The sequence below is a fragment of the Lampris incognitus genome, chromosome 11 (genome assembly GCF_029633865.1).
Source record: "Lampris incognitus isolate fLamInc1 chromosome 11, fLamInc1.hap2, whole genome shotgun sequence".
Classification (NCBI taxonomy): Eukaryota; Metazoa; Chordata; class Actinopteri; order Lampriformes; family Lampridae; genus Lampris; species Lampris incognitus.
In genome coordinates this window covers 32,071,310-32,084,836 of record NC_079221.1, presented here as the reverse complement: position 1 = coordinate 32,084,836, position 13,527 = coordinate 32,071,310, and the positions used below count along the sequence as shown (strand labels likewise).

Sequence of the window (13,527 nt, the reverse complement as noted above, 5' to 3'; positions counted from 1 at the left end):
GTTCATTGGGTCCTTCCCCCCAGTTGAGGAGCATAGAAACCACCCTGTGACAGGAGAGGTCAGTTGGAATAATAGACCTTGTAAGCCACGTCCATTTTTGTGCTCCAACATGGCTGGTTATGGGCAGCTTACAGGTTTGGAAGAAGCTATACCATAAGCAGCCGTACCGTAAGCATGTAGGAGCACAAACATGGGCATAACTTACAAGGTCTATAGAGAGGCTAAGCGAAGTAGGAAGTATGAGTGCCCCCTTGGGACCTAGGAAGTGAATTTTGCCATTTATTTTCTCATAGACGTTTTGCAAATTGTATATTAATGAGTCTCAAGCCTCAAACCAAGTCCATCTTTGCGGGGACTCAAGATCACAAGCCTGGTTGATATACACACCAAAGGAATTGAATAATAAAAAGGAAGAAAAAGATTGTGTCTATGTTCTTTCTTTTTTTCCAATTCCTTCAGCGACAGCATAGATGGGCAACACCAAGCTTGTGATCTCAAGTCCCCACAATATATTGACTTGATCTGAGGCTTAGAACTCTTTCAAATAACTATAGAGTAGGTGTACAACCATTCCAAAAACCAGTGCTCGAACTATGTGGGGGTATGTAGGGGTCTGACCCCTATGAAAGCCCCCATGACCCCCACGAAAGCATTGAAACTCTAATTGGGGCTTTCCAAAAACTACCCAAAAACCTCTATGAAGCTGAGTTTGTAGTTTGAGCCCTGCCAAAAACAATACACAAACTGTATTGTCAATCACTTTCCAGGCAGCTGAGGTTCGAGAGCCAGTCGACCCCAGGGTTGAAAGCCACATCGTCAAACTTGCCAAGGCTGGTGCCAGAAAGATCGGCGAAATCAGGCGGCATGTTTCAATCCTGGTCCAAGAGATGTTTAGGGGAGAGGCTCTCCCTCCCCCTACAAGGAGAAGGTTCTATCCCTTGGACAAGGACATTTGGAACATTTTGAGACGGGCAAAAGAGAGCACACGGAAATCAACAGTGGACCAAGTTAATCTGGAGGTAATCTAGCTGTTGGTAGATATTTTAGAATTACAGCAGTGTCTGATCAAAGACAAAGAACATCCACTGATAGCAGCATTGGTTGCATATTTTAAACTTCGATGCTACTGAATATGCTACTGAATAGTGTAAGCATCTTACTTCATACCAGATACGTTTGAACATGGATGTCACATGTATGGAGCCGATATTCTTTTGCATATACAGTCAGTAGATAAGGATTGTTATATGAATTTACAGGGACTTGTTGAGAGCTGGACCTCACAGAGGGACTGCAGGATCTTCTACAGACCAAGTCAGGAAGACGATGACTCCTCCGCAAACTTCTGTTCTGTCTGCAGACAGCATGGCAGCGGAGGCTGTTGCTCTGCTACGGACAGCAGCTCTGTCTCCTCGATGCCACTTACCGCACATGCCGCTACTCAGTGCCCCTGTTCTTTCTATGTGTCCGTACAAATGTGCATTACGCTGTTGTTGGAGTGTTTGTCACACAAACAGAAACAACGGCAGACATCAGAGAGGCCATTCCATCTTCAGGGACTGGAACCCAGAATGGAACCCATCCCATTTTATGGTGGACTTCTGCGAGGCAGAAATCGGTGCCCTGGAGATGGAGTTTCCAGGTAATAATTGTTGATAAGGAGATCTAGACTTGTACATTAATGTGAACTGATTTTTTTGTGCGTCCTCATGCCTGATACTTTGGTATGTCAGGTAAGGTAATGTTTTAAAATGTATGAATTTTTTCTTTCCAGAGTTCAAAGTCCTCCTTTGTGACTTTCACAGAGAAAAGGCTTGGGTAGAGTGGATGCGAAAAAAGGACAATGGCTGCGATGATGAGGTCCTCCCACTCCTCAGGCTGATCGCAGACTCGCCAACAGAGGAGGAATTTGTGCAGCGTCTCCAGATGCTCCAACAAACCAAAGGATGGCTGGAGAATGAGAGACTGAGGAGATGGTTCGCCAAGAAATGGCTGCCCCAGGCCAAGGTGAGCATATTTCCAAGCTTTTATATTTAGAAGCACTTGACCTTTTGTTACTTTCATATTAGTGGGTCGGGTTCCTTTGACACGTATGGCTATACAGCAATGCCAAAGCCTTACGTGCTGCCTTGTAGACAGACATTATTGTTACACTGTGTCTCAATGGGTTGTTTACAATGGGTTGTGTTATCCGACCTCAGATAAGTGGAAGAAGAAGTAAGTAAGTAAGAAAACTATATACATTTAAAGTAAGCCTTTGGGTAATTAGATCATAGGCTGAAAGTGTCATGCTTAAGTCATTAGTTTTAACATAAATATCTCTTCTTCATTGTCAGAGATGGGTCCGTGTCTTCAGAGGAGAAAGTCTGAGAGTGGCCATCTACACCAACAACGGTGTTGAAAGGCAGAATGAGACTCTGAAACACTCCTACTTGGATGGATACAAACACTGTAGTCTCAGTGAAATGCTGACAGTAGTTGTCACAGACTTCCTCCCAAGGGCATATCAGAAGTAAGTGAAAGGCCTGTGTACATTAAAGTCATTTAGAGATGTTATTGAAGTGAACGGTGTTACAATTAAAGCTACATGTTGATTTTATGACGGAAAGGGGAAGTTCAGTTATATCCAACCTGGTCCCTCATTACAGAAATTTTCTTTCCTAATTCTAAATCCTATCACATCTTACATACTAATAGAGATAAGTTAGGATTTTAGACATAGGAATAGGAAACTCTATCTCCATGTCTACTTTTCTCTGAAACATGGATGGGAAAAAAGACATCAGGTTGAAAAAAACTGAACTTCCCCTTTAATATTCACTATATGATTTATAGGTTTGCACAAGTGTGGTTGTTCTGCCACTCGCTTAACATCTCATTACGGCGCAACATGTGCCAATATGATGCCAGACTCCCCTTGTGATTAGTTGATTTAAAAGTTATTCCCTAGCATAGTATATAACTCAGTTTTTTTTATCATTGTCTTTCTTTTTCAAGGTACGTTGAGCTCAATGTTAAATTTTCGAGTGGGTACCGAAAGTACAACGACAAGCTGCCGTTGTTCCTGAGGGACAGGCCTCGTCTGGTTGTGGACCACATCATGAAGCGGTATCTCCAGGCCATGTCCTACCACCAGCAAGATGTCAGTGTGCACGAGGAAGGACTGTTCACTGTGAAGAGTCAGAGGTCTGAAAGGCTCTACCACCTTTGTTTTGGGTCCCACTCCACGATGCCCTCCTGTACTTGCGAAGACTGGCAAAGAAATCTTCTGCCATGCAAGCACTTCTGTGCCGTCTTCCGTATGGTACCGGGGTGGGGTTGGGAGAAACTAGGAGTCTCATACAGGGACAACCCCCTATTTTCCCTGGATGTGGTTTGCATAGGGAGTTCCACTGACACCGAAGACCCCAGCTCTTCTCCACCGCCCGTAACCAGAGAGATCGGAGACCCCAGCTCTTCTCCACCGCCCGTAACCAGAGAGATCGGAGACCCCAGCTCTACTCCACCGCCCGTGACCAGAGAGACCGGAAACCCCAGCTCTTCTCCACCGCCCGAGACCAGAGAGACCGGAGACCCCAGCTCTACTGAGATGACCAAACAGTCCAAAACCAAGAAAAGGCAGAAGTGTGGCAGCTTACTGCGTGAGATCTCAGACCTTGCATACCATCTGCAGGATGAGTCATTTCTGGACTCTGTGATTGGTCGCCTCACTGACCTTTTGGAGGATGTTAGGGCTCACACTCCTCACGACAAGACCCTTCCTCTGTCATACACCCCACCATCTAAGAAGGCTAGACACCTGAAATCTCTCAGCATGGTCCCTAAAAAACATCCATTCTCAGGAAGGGTTGGTCGTCGGGCTGAAGCAATGAGATCAAGTTCACAAATCTGCCGCCCTCCACTCACTTGCCCTCTGACCATTCCCAGTCAACCACTACAGTTCAGTCATTGGTAAGTTTTATGACAGATAGTTATTAGAATTGTCTTAAAGGGATGTATAGATCATACATGCTGAAGGTTAATTATTTAGGAAGAAAGTGCACATTTTCTTACTTATCTGCTGCACGACTAGACCAAAACAATAACACAGCGAGATGAAGAAGAAAGCAGAACCTAAGAAAAACTATATTATATTTTTACTTTTTGACTAGATGGTACATTATAGTGGGATTTACGCCATCATTTAGTATGATTATTTTTTTAAATAACTCTGTATTTTATTTTTGAAGGGATAACCTGCATGGTATCCCTTTAATTATTGTTCAAGTTAGATCTGATCATGTCATTTGACATGTTGTGATTGGTTGAGAGGAATTATATGAGAGCTGATATGCATTCCCTTGTTTGTCTTCTATCAGGCTGTAGCTGAGGGTGTGTTATCAAATATGCCTGCTTCTGTCTCATCACCTGATGTATATCAATCACAGACAACAGAAGCTACCACTGCTTTGTCACCCCTGAAGTCTATAAAGGTTAGTCTATTCATCAAATCTGTGTTATTTCCTTGTAATTTCCTTGTACTGTATGTTATAAGTTCTCTAAATGCTACACTCTTGAGCAATCTTAAATGCAAAGCTTGACCCTAACCCGAGTGTGTTGTGCACCCTCTTCCCTCAAGAGTGTTGAAACGGTTGGGACGGTGGCAGTGGGCGTTCCCCAGTACAGGTCAATCATCCCCCTAACCTCCCAGCCTATGTGCAGCGGATCCAGGTTCCTGGTTCTGGGTTCCAATACATCCAACTTCTCACCACCTCCACTGGCGGCAGCATACAGCACACTGGCAGCCTTGAGTCAAACGCATCCTCTAAGCAACCAGGTAATGCCTAAACCAGTGATTCTCAATCTTTTCGAGTTGTGTACCCCTAGCATATTCTGAACAATCCTGGAGTACCCACAGCCCTGCCTCGAGTACCCCCCTTCTGGTCTAAAAAATAATAAGCTTTATACATGTGATAATAAAACAACAAAAAATACCACATTTAAATGATTGGTTTGCAATTAGGTTTGGCCCAGACAAATGTAGTTGAACTGTAGTTGTAGCCTGTAAAAAGGGTGAACATAATGAGCCCAAACATGTCACTTTTGACTATTACTTTAAATAATAGATGAATGAAAGCTTTCCCAAGTACCCCCTGCAATTCCACCAAGTACCCCTATGGGTACACGTACCCCAGTTTGAGTATCACTGGCCTAAACCATAACCTGTGGCACCAGCCTTGCCCCTAACCCCTTGATTCTAGCCCTGAACCTAACTCCTGACCTGATGTGTGTCTTCCTAAAGCTAAGAACGTAGTGGTGAACACAGGAGCGATCAGGATGTCGATCCCCATCATTCCCGCACGGACCACGAAGCAGGTGGCCTCGCCCTCTCTAACACACACACACATGCACACACTTACACTTCCACACACACACACATGCACACACACACACACACACACACACAGACACTCAAACACACAAATGCATGCACATATATTCAAGCAACATTAAAAGCAGGATGCTGAAGTTATTTGAACATCATACATCATTTTAAAAAGATTTTGAAACAAATGCCAAATGGTGTTCTTGGTTTTTAATCTGATTGATCAATTAGTCAAAAAAGTAATATAGAGATTCATCAAATATTAAAATGATTGTTAGTTGCAGCCCTCACACTGGCTTTGGTGCACAGCCAAAAAACAAGGATGTTTCATGCATTGTGTACTTTACGATTTCTTCCTTTTCATTCATTCATTAGGTCGTCCTCAGACGAATAAGCCTATACCATCTACATACTAACTCCCTGAACGTTGCTGTTATGTCTTTTGTCATCCCAGGCAGTCCCTAAGCTGCTGATGTTGGCTGCCCAGGTGGTGAACACCAGCCAAAATGAGAAGCATCTCATAATGCCTACCACGTCACATACCCTGCCAAACCGCAGCAAACAGCCTCTCAGCACTGTGCTTACCGCCACCCCTGGGAGGGGCAACATGAGCTACCCTGTCATCTCCACGCAGTATATCACACAGGTATGTCAGTCTCTGATACACAGATATGGCACTCTGGCACCGTTATAGCACTCTGCCCTCATTCACCTGGTCAGTCTCTCAGCCTCCTGGGATCTCACAAGAATTGTAACCAAACATTGGTAGCCAATGCATCCACATCTAAATGTTTAATAAGTACAAAATCTAAGCTTGGGTGCCCAGCTGCCATCCTTGTGGTTCAAGGTTACTATTGAGCATGGACCCCTCACCGCCCTAAGGGACCTGTCCCTAAAAGAAAAGGTTTGGCCGTGAGGAGTTGTGCCCGCATATTAAAACTTGCACATTGTTAAGTCTGCCAACTTCCCGTTGGTGAACTCGGCTGAGGATGACCAAGAAGTAGTTGGGCAAGAAGTAGCTGGGCAAGAAGAAGTTTTTTAATGTATATTGCGTATATTGTAACATTATGGGCAGTATGTCCATTGTCCACTGTACGGAGAAGGCGGAGAGTGGTCTGACTTGCCTAAAAGGACTGGTCTTTCTCTTTCAGGGAACCCATGACGTTGTGGGGTTGAACCAAACAAGCAACCCAGTCTACCAGGCCCTAAACCCTCACCAAGACACCGCCTACCAGGCCCTAAACCCTCACCAAGACACCGCCTACCGGCCCTGAACCCCCAGACTAGATCCTAATGCGAGATTGTTTTGTGGTTCCTAGAGACATCCATGGGCCATTATCTATCAGGTAGCATCTCCTAAGAAATGTAGACCAATTTCAGTGGGTCATCACAGAAATGTGGAGATTATTTTTATAAGTTAATATAGCCTACAGTGCGACATACAACTATTAAAGGACAAGTGCACAACTGTGAACTTCAAAAGTTTGGCTCAAAATCAGACAGGCTAGTTGGGAAAACTCCAGATCCTCTCAATAAACCACAGTGGGCCAGGTGCATGTATACGAAAGTGTCCCTGCTTTAGGATTTGAAAAAAAGGCACCCATCTCCTAGGGTGTACATTTCTTTTGAACACCAATAGTGGGGGTCCCCGCCCTCTGTGGGTCGCAGCTTGGAACCTTTGAGACCCCCTGGTCTAGAGGGTAATCACTTTGATTGAAGCTTGCACCACTCAAGGGTGTTTTTGGCTGCATCTTGTGGCCTCAATTCAGTGTCAGTTTTATCTAGCGTCTGTAGTATTCTGCAAAAGAGAACCAATTTACCCATTAATCCTGAATACTGCTATAAAAATCATTGTAGAATTCAATTCATGCAGTATGTAGTATCCACTAGGTAGTATAAAACCTTCAGTTCGAAAAGGGCCTGGCTCACTTGATATCACTCTGCCTGCCACCCACTCAGCTGCTCTGTATTCATCTAATTACCCTAACAGCTGCCAAGCAAACTCCCTTGTTCATCCCCCATCAAGCAGAGACTTTTCTCAGGAGGATGGAATTCTCAATATCTCTGTTTATTTTAATGCTTGTTAGAAATTGTTGAAGAGCAAAGATTACTCGAGGTCTGAGGGTTGGGCAAAATAACCCATGGTTAAATTTCATTGACTCATACAGGCTTGAAAAGCACTGAGTTTCCATAACTTGCCATCACTGGAAATTAAAAAGAGGCACAACAAAGTCAGTGTTTTTCATGCCTGTACTCGTAATTGTATAACCAAGGTTCCCTTTGAAACCGACAGCTAGGCTAGGGGAGGTTTAAGACCTTCGGCTTTGTCTCGGGCCTCACAGCTCACATAGCCATGGGTTATTTTCCCAACCCTTAGACCTCTCATGATTTATCGCTTATAGAATTTATGTGAATTGTTATTTTAGATATTTTAAGAAGATACATTCAGTTTTGACAACTGTGTTGGATTACATTTTATATTCGTTGATATTTGACAGTGTTCTATTGAGTGATTTACTTTTCACGTTGTTTTCAGGCTTGTTTGATGATTTTATTATAAAGTATTTATCGGCTAATGTTTAGCATATTTTAACCTCCAATTAATCGCAGGCAACTTTGTTCTTCTACCTGTTTTTGTTTGGTTAATTTATCCCAACTCATTTAATTATATTTTGTTAAAGGTTATGTCTTCTGATGATACAAAGTTTATTTCTAATTCCTAATAACCCCAAACATACTGTAGCCGTGTGGCAGCATTGGTTCATACTAACTTTATTTCTATTTTCCTGTTTTTTTCATTGTATGTGATATGGACCTATGTCTGAAATAAAGATTTATTATAATCTCATCCATCTTTATTATAACCCTGAGAACAACATTGGGCTAAAACACTAGACTGTAATAGCCTTATCTGGGTATCTACCACTATCACCGAAGGAGGTAACTGATTCAGCCTATAATTCCCATTCATGAAACCGCTCATTTTTGTGAAGGTGAGTCTGGTGTCCCTACCAGGCACACAGTCACAAAAATGGGCATTGTAGCAGATGCTGAAGGTTTCATGAATAGGAAATAGGCTGAGTAGTGTTGCCTCCTTCAGTAATAGTCAGCTGACATAGGCTATCATAAAAAGTTAAAGAATTCCACTAATAGGCACATGAAAGCTTTCCCAAATACCCCCTGCTATTCCACTAAGTACACCTATTAAGCTGTGTTAGCTATCCGTTTTTAAACCATTAAAGTAAATATGTTATAGCTAACAATTATGTGGCGTCTTTCCTGTTCGTTTTCGCCTAACGTTAGCTAGCTAGCTAAAATTAGCCCCGAGCAAACCTCGTCTATGGAGATTAACATTGCAAATCATCGCTAGCTAGCATATGCTAACGTTAGGCGAGCGGTCAAATAAAAGTATTGTGTTATGTTTCAGGTACATGCTGGATACTGTAGTGGGTTAAGGCATTTGTATTCAGTGGTTATTTCGAGTTGACAACGTTAAATATCTGCTTAAATTTGGGTGGAAAAAGTTCTATTAGCTAGCAGTTCTATTAGCTAGCCAGCCTACGTTAGTGTGTTGTTATCGTTTGCAACGGATATGGGGCATTGCGTCACTTCCTGCAAAGCGTGACTGTCCGATAGCCATCACCACACAGGGCAGGTAATCACACAGGAAGGAGACACATGAGGGCAGGAAGTAAAGGACCTGAAACGAGACACGAGGTGAGGAACATAATGAAACAGGAAGTACAAGACAAAGAACACGGGGAGAAACAAAAGATAACTTGACTATCCAGACGGGGCGTGACACAAAGAGCCCAACTTCAGTGAGCTGTACAAAGATGACACGGCAAGCCAAACAGGTGAAGGACCACTAGTCTCCCAGAGGCCACATGAACATCTACCCGATTTCTAGTTATTATTGTTCTTTTGCTGTGACATAAAGTGTTTTGTTTATTGAAGTTTCACTGCCAGTCTCTGCTAGAGAGTCATGGGAGACTCAGATTTGCTCCTCTTCCAGGACATCTGATGACAGAATGAAAGCAACAATCAGAATGAGATGGAGAGAGCAAGCGAGAGAAAGCATCACCTCCAGGAAATTAGGAAAGGAGGATGATATCTGAAGGAGTCAGTGTGTGTGTGTGTGTGTGTTCATTACTACAAATGCCTATGTAAATGTCTACAGATAACCAGCATATAATAATTTACATACACATCTTCTGTGTGGTTGTTTGTCAAGAGAGTCCCATGTCTAACTGTACAAGTGTTGTGTGTATTTTCCTCTGTGTGATTGTGTGTGTAAGACACATTGTGTATGTGTGAGATAGAAAGCCCAAGTGTGTTTCTGTGTTGATGTGAAAGGGAATGTGTGTGCATGTGTGCCGTTTTTGTGATTGTCAGACTCTGTGTGTGCATGTGTCAGACTGAATGTGTGTGTGTGTGTGTGTGCGTGGCAGAGTGGAGTGTGCACCAACTGTCCTGAGTCAGTCTAAGTGACTCAGGACAGATAAATTGGTTGCACACCACAAACGAAGAGGCCAGAGCCCAGCTCTCTCTCTCTAATGAAGAGACTTTTAATGAACGTTTGTTTTTAGTCTTTTTACATGGGTTTTAACTCTGGTGTTTTTACAGTGTTGTTTTAATAAATAGGCTGTTGTGCCCTCATTTACAATTTGTGTCTAGGCTGTTGTGCCCTCATTTACAATTTGTGTCTGTGTCTCTGTTTCAGGGAACCCAGGAAGTGGCAGCCTGTTGCCAGTGGAGGCCCACACGGGTGCCTTGGCACGGGAAAGAGACACGGACTGGGCGACTGGAACGTACACCAAGAAAAAAACTGCCGGCTCAGGTCACCACAGCGGGAGAAGAGGACCTCGCTGCATCGCAGGCTGGCGGTAGTGAGGGTGGTGCCGACTAGTTGCCAAGGGACAACAGCCTGTGTCCAACGCAGCTCCACCCGGCCAGCTCTCTCAATCCCCACCAGGAGTGTCGGTGTCTCACCCAGCGGCAAACCCTGCAGTCCGTAGTCCAGCTGCCCTGCGATGGAAGACATGACTCCCTCTCCCAGTCTGCGAGGATGAACAGCGGGGAGCTGCCTCGTGGAGAGGACTGTGGGAAGGTCTGTCGTCGAGGGAGCTGGGCCCTCCTGGTGAGGAGTGGAGGGTTGAAGAAGACGTCTCCACCAGCAGGCCATGGAGAGATTTTGCGCTGGGATGTGCTGGTGGCTAGCCAAGTCAGGTATGGGAACCCTGTGTCAGATTCCAGACGGCTTGCCACCAGACCTACTGGACCTGGCACCCTAGACCCACCCTGAGGGAGAAAGGGGGGGGGGATTCGGCTGGAGGTTCTCCCCGGCCTTGGAGTGAAGGGGGAGGGATGTGGAAGAGTGGGGTATTGACCAACTGTCCTGAGCTGGTCTAATTGGATCAGGACAGATAAACTGGTTCCACACCCCAAAAAATGGGTTTTACATGGGTTTTAACACTGGTGTTTTTAAAATGTTGTGTTAATAAATGGGTTGTTGAGCCCTCATTTACAATCTTTGTCTGTGTCTCTGTGCTAAGGAATCCAGGTAATGGCTGCCTTTTGCAACAGTGTGTGTGTGTGTGTGTGTGTATACATGTTTAGGAGTCTGACAGAAAGTCTAAATCTGTTTGTGTGCGTAGGTCAGAGCGAATGTGTGCACCTGTTTGTGTGGGTCAGCAGTGTCAGGTTTAGACGGTGTTTGTCTGCAGGGATTGTCGGTTTAACACCGTTAAGCCGACACAAAGTCTTCTACTCTGCAGAAAACTGGTTTTCCCTGCTGGATAAACCTCAGCCCATCAGTTTGACTGCCCAGCCCTGATAGGAAGCTCCAATGACCTTGGAAAGAACTTCACACCGCTGGAGAGAGAAACTACAACCGTCTTCTGTGCATGATTCTGTTTAGGAGTCATTAGACTCAGAGATTCTGCCCACTTTTTTCCCTACTTTCTATTCCCCTCAGTATTCATTTACTTTGACTTTTATTAGAAGTAAATATTTAGGGCATCTGGGTAGCATGGCGGTCTATTCCGTTGCCTACCAACATGGGGATCGCCTGTGCGAATCCCCGTGTTACCTCTGGATTGGTCGGGCGACGCTACAGATACAAATGGCCGTGTCTGCGGGTGGGATGTGGGTATGTGTCCTGGTCGCTGCACTAGCGCCTCCTCTGGTCGGTCTGGGCACCTGTTCGGGGGGGGGGACTGGGGGGAATAGCGTGATCCTCCTACATGCTACGTCCCGCTGGTGATACTCCTCACTGTCAGGTGAAAAGAAGCGGCTGGCGGCGCCACATGCATCAGAGGAGGCATGTGGTAGTCTGCAGCCCTCCCTGGATCGGCAGGGGGGGGGGGTGCAGCAGCGACCAGGACGGCTCAGAAGAGTGGGGTAATTGGCTGGGTGCAATTGCGGAGAAAAAAAAAGAACTATTTTTTTTTCTGTTTACGTGCCATAATGCAAAAGCTATGCTGAAGATAATTTAAGGAAGAGGGTAGGTGTTGTTGAGGAATACAGCAGTGAAAGTCAACCTTGAAGCCCGGACCCTCCGCTGGGCTGCAGGATTACTTTGGTGGAAGGACACACGAGGGTAAATCTGGAAAATTGGAGTAAATTAGGAATGTTCTTATTTTCGATGCATGGTGGCCGTGTCCCTGTGTCCGCATGCCTCCGAGAGCGCTTGTGTACTTTGCAGTCTGGCTGTACAGTGAACAGAGGAATCCACACCATCCCATAATAGGAAACGCAGTTTTGACAGATGAAAAATCTTGCGCTGCTCGTTTAACATTAAAATGGGCTGCTGCAGCGATGGATTGCTGGGAGGATGCGCTATTAAAGTGACATTACTCTGTGTGTGTGTGAAGAAATTTGTAGAGAGTGTGTGGCATGTTTTTTTTTTTAAATCAAAGTGAGCCTGACAGAGAGGAGAGCTAGAGAGTGAAAGAGGGAGTTAAAAACAAAATTGAGCAGTGAACAATGAGAGGCTTTACACACACACACACACACACACACACACACACACACACAAACACACACACATACACACATGCAACACACACATACAACACACAACTACCGTTAAAGATTTACACTACCGCAGTGGAAAACCGTAAAAACTGAACAGAAATTGTAAATACTGACATGTCCTCGGGTAGGAGAGCTAAGGATAGGGAGGGCGAGAAGAACACCCAGGAAGATGGTGGGATTAGCGGTGTGTACATATCAACTTTGGTGTCGCAAAATTAGTTGACACACACCATAACAGAGATGTTATTAAACGACTACACTAGTCATGAGTACAGGAGTGCACCGAGTCCTCTTACTGGGAAACAATGGAGACCTGTGCCCACTGGGGTCCTTAAATAAACAGCTCTGTGGGAAATGTCCCTCTGATGTGTGTGTGTGTGTGTGTGTGTGTGTGTTATGCGAATGCATGTGTATGAAATGAAACCTGCTTTCAGAAACTCTGTCCTTGACAGAGAGCTGCTCACAGGTGTGCCTTCCATCCAGCTGTGCTCAGAATGTGTGTGTGCGTCTGTGTGTTTGTGTGTGTGTGTGTGTGTGTCCTTAAAGTGTAGAAATGAATTACCAAGAATCCTTCAGATAAAACAAGACAACAGTTGCAGCACAGGTTAATACAGTCATATGTGTAAAGGCAGGTATGAACACACACACACACACACACACACACACACACACACACACACACACACACACACACACACACACAAACAACAGGTGAGGCAAGTACCCTCATGGATGAAATCTTGATATAATGGGCTATACTTTTGACTTATGAAAATGGCTACACTTTTACTGGCCATTCAGGCTTCTTTTGGATACCCCCCTCCCATCTTAGGGTCTTGGACCACTGTCAAAACGCTTCAGATCAAACACACACCACACACACACACACACACACACACACACACACACACACACACACACACACACAAACACACACACAATGGCCCTTAATGGGGCCAGCACAACCACTCCAGTGGGAGAGCAGAGGCAGAAACCACAATCTACAGTGTGGTTGAACAAAATTTACTGCTCCGCAGAGAAGAAAAGGAAACCCAAAAAGAATGACAGAGGGGGGAAAAAGAGACAGAGTGTAAGAGAAAGGGGGGAAAGAAGAACAGTGCCGG

At 44.8% G+C, this 13,527-nt stretch overlaps 1 protein-coding gene and 1 long non-coding RNA gene across 3 annotated transcripts in view; one reads left to right on the top strand and one right to left on the bottom strand.

The window, feature by feature from the left end:
* pard3bb (par-3 family cell polarity regulator beta b) overlaps positions 1-13,527 on the bottom strand; it is a 520,416-nt gene that overhangs the window by 265,589 nt on the left and 241,300 nt on the right. The gene's annotated exons all lie outside the window — the stretch shown is intronic.
* On the top strand, positions 3,882-4,658 carry LOC130120573 (uncharacterized). The gene is made up of 3 exons (XR_008810988.1): positions 3,882-3,951; positions 4,359-4,472; positions 4,619-4,658. It is a non-coding gene; the product is annotated as an uncharacterized LOC130120573 (long non-coding RNA).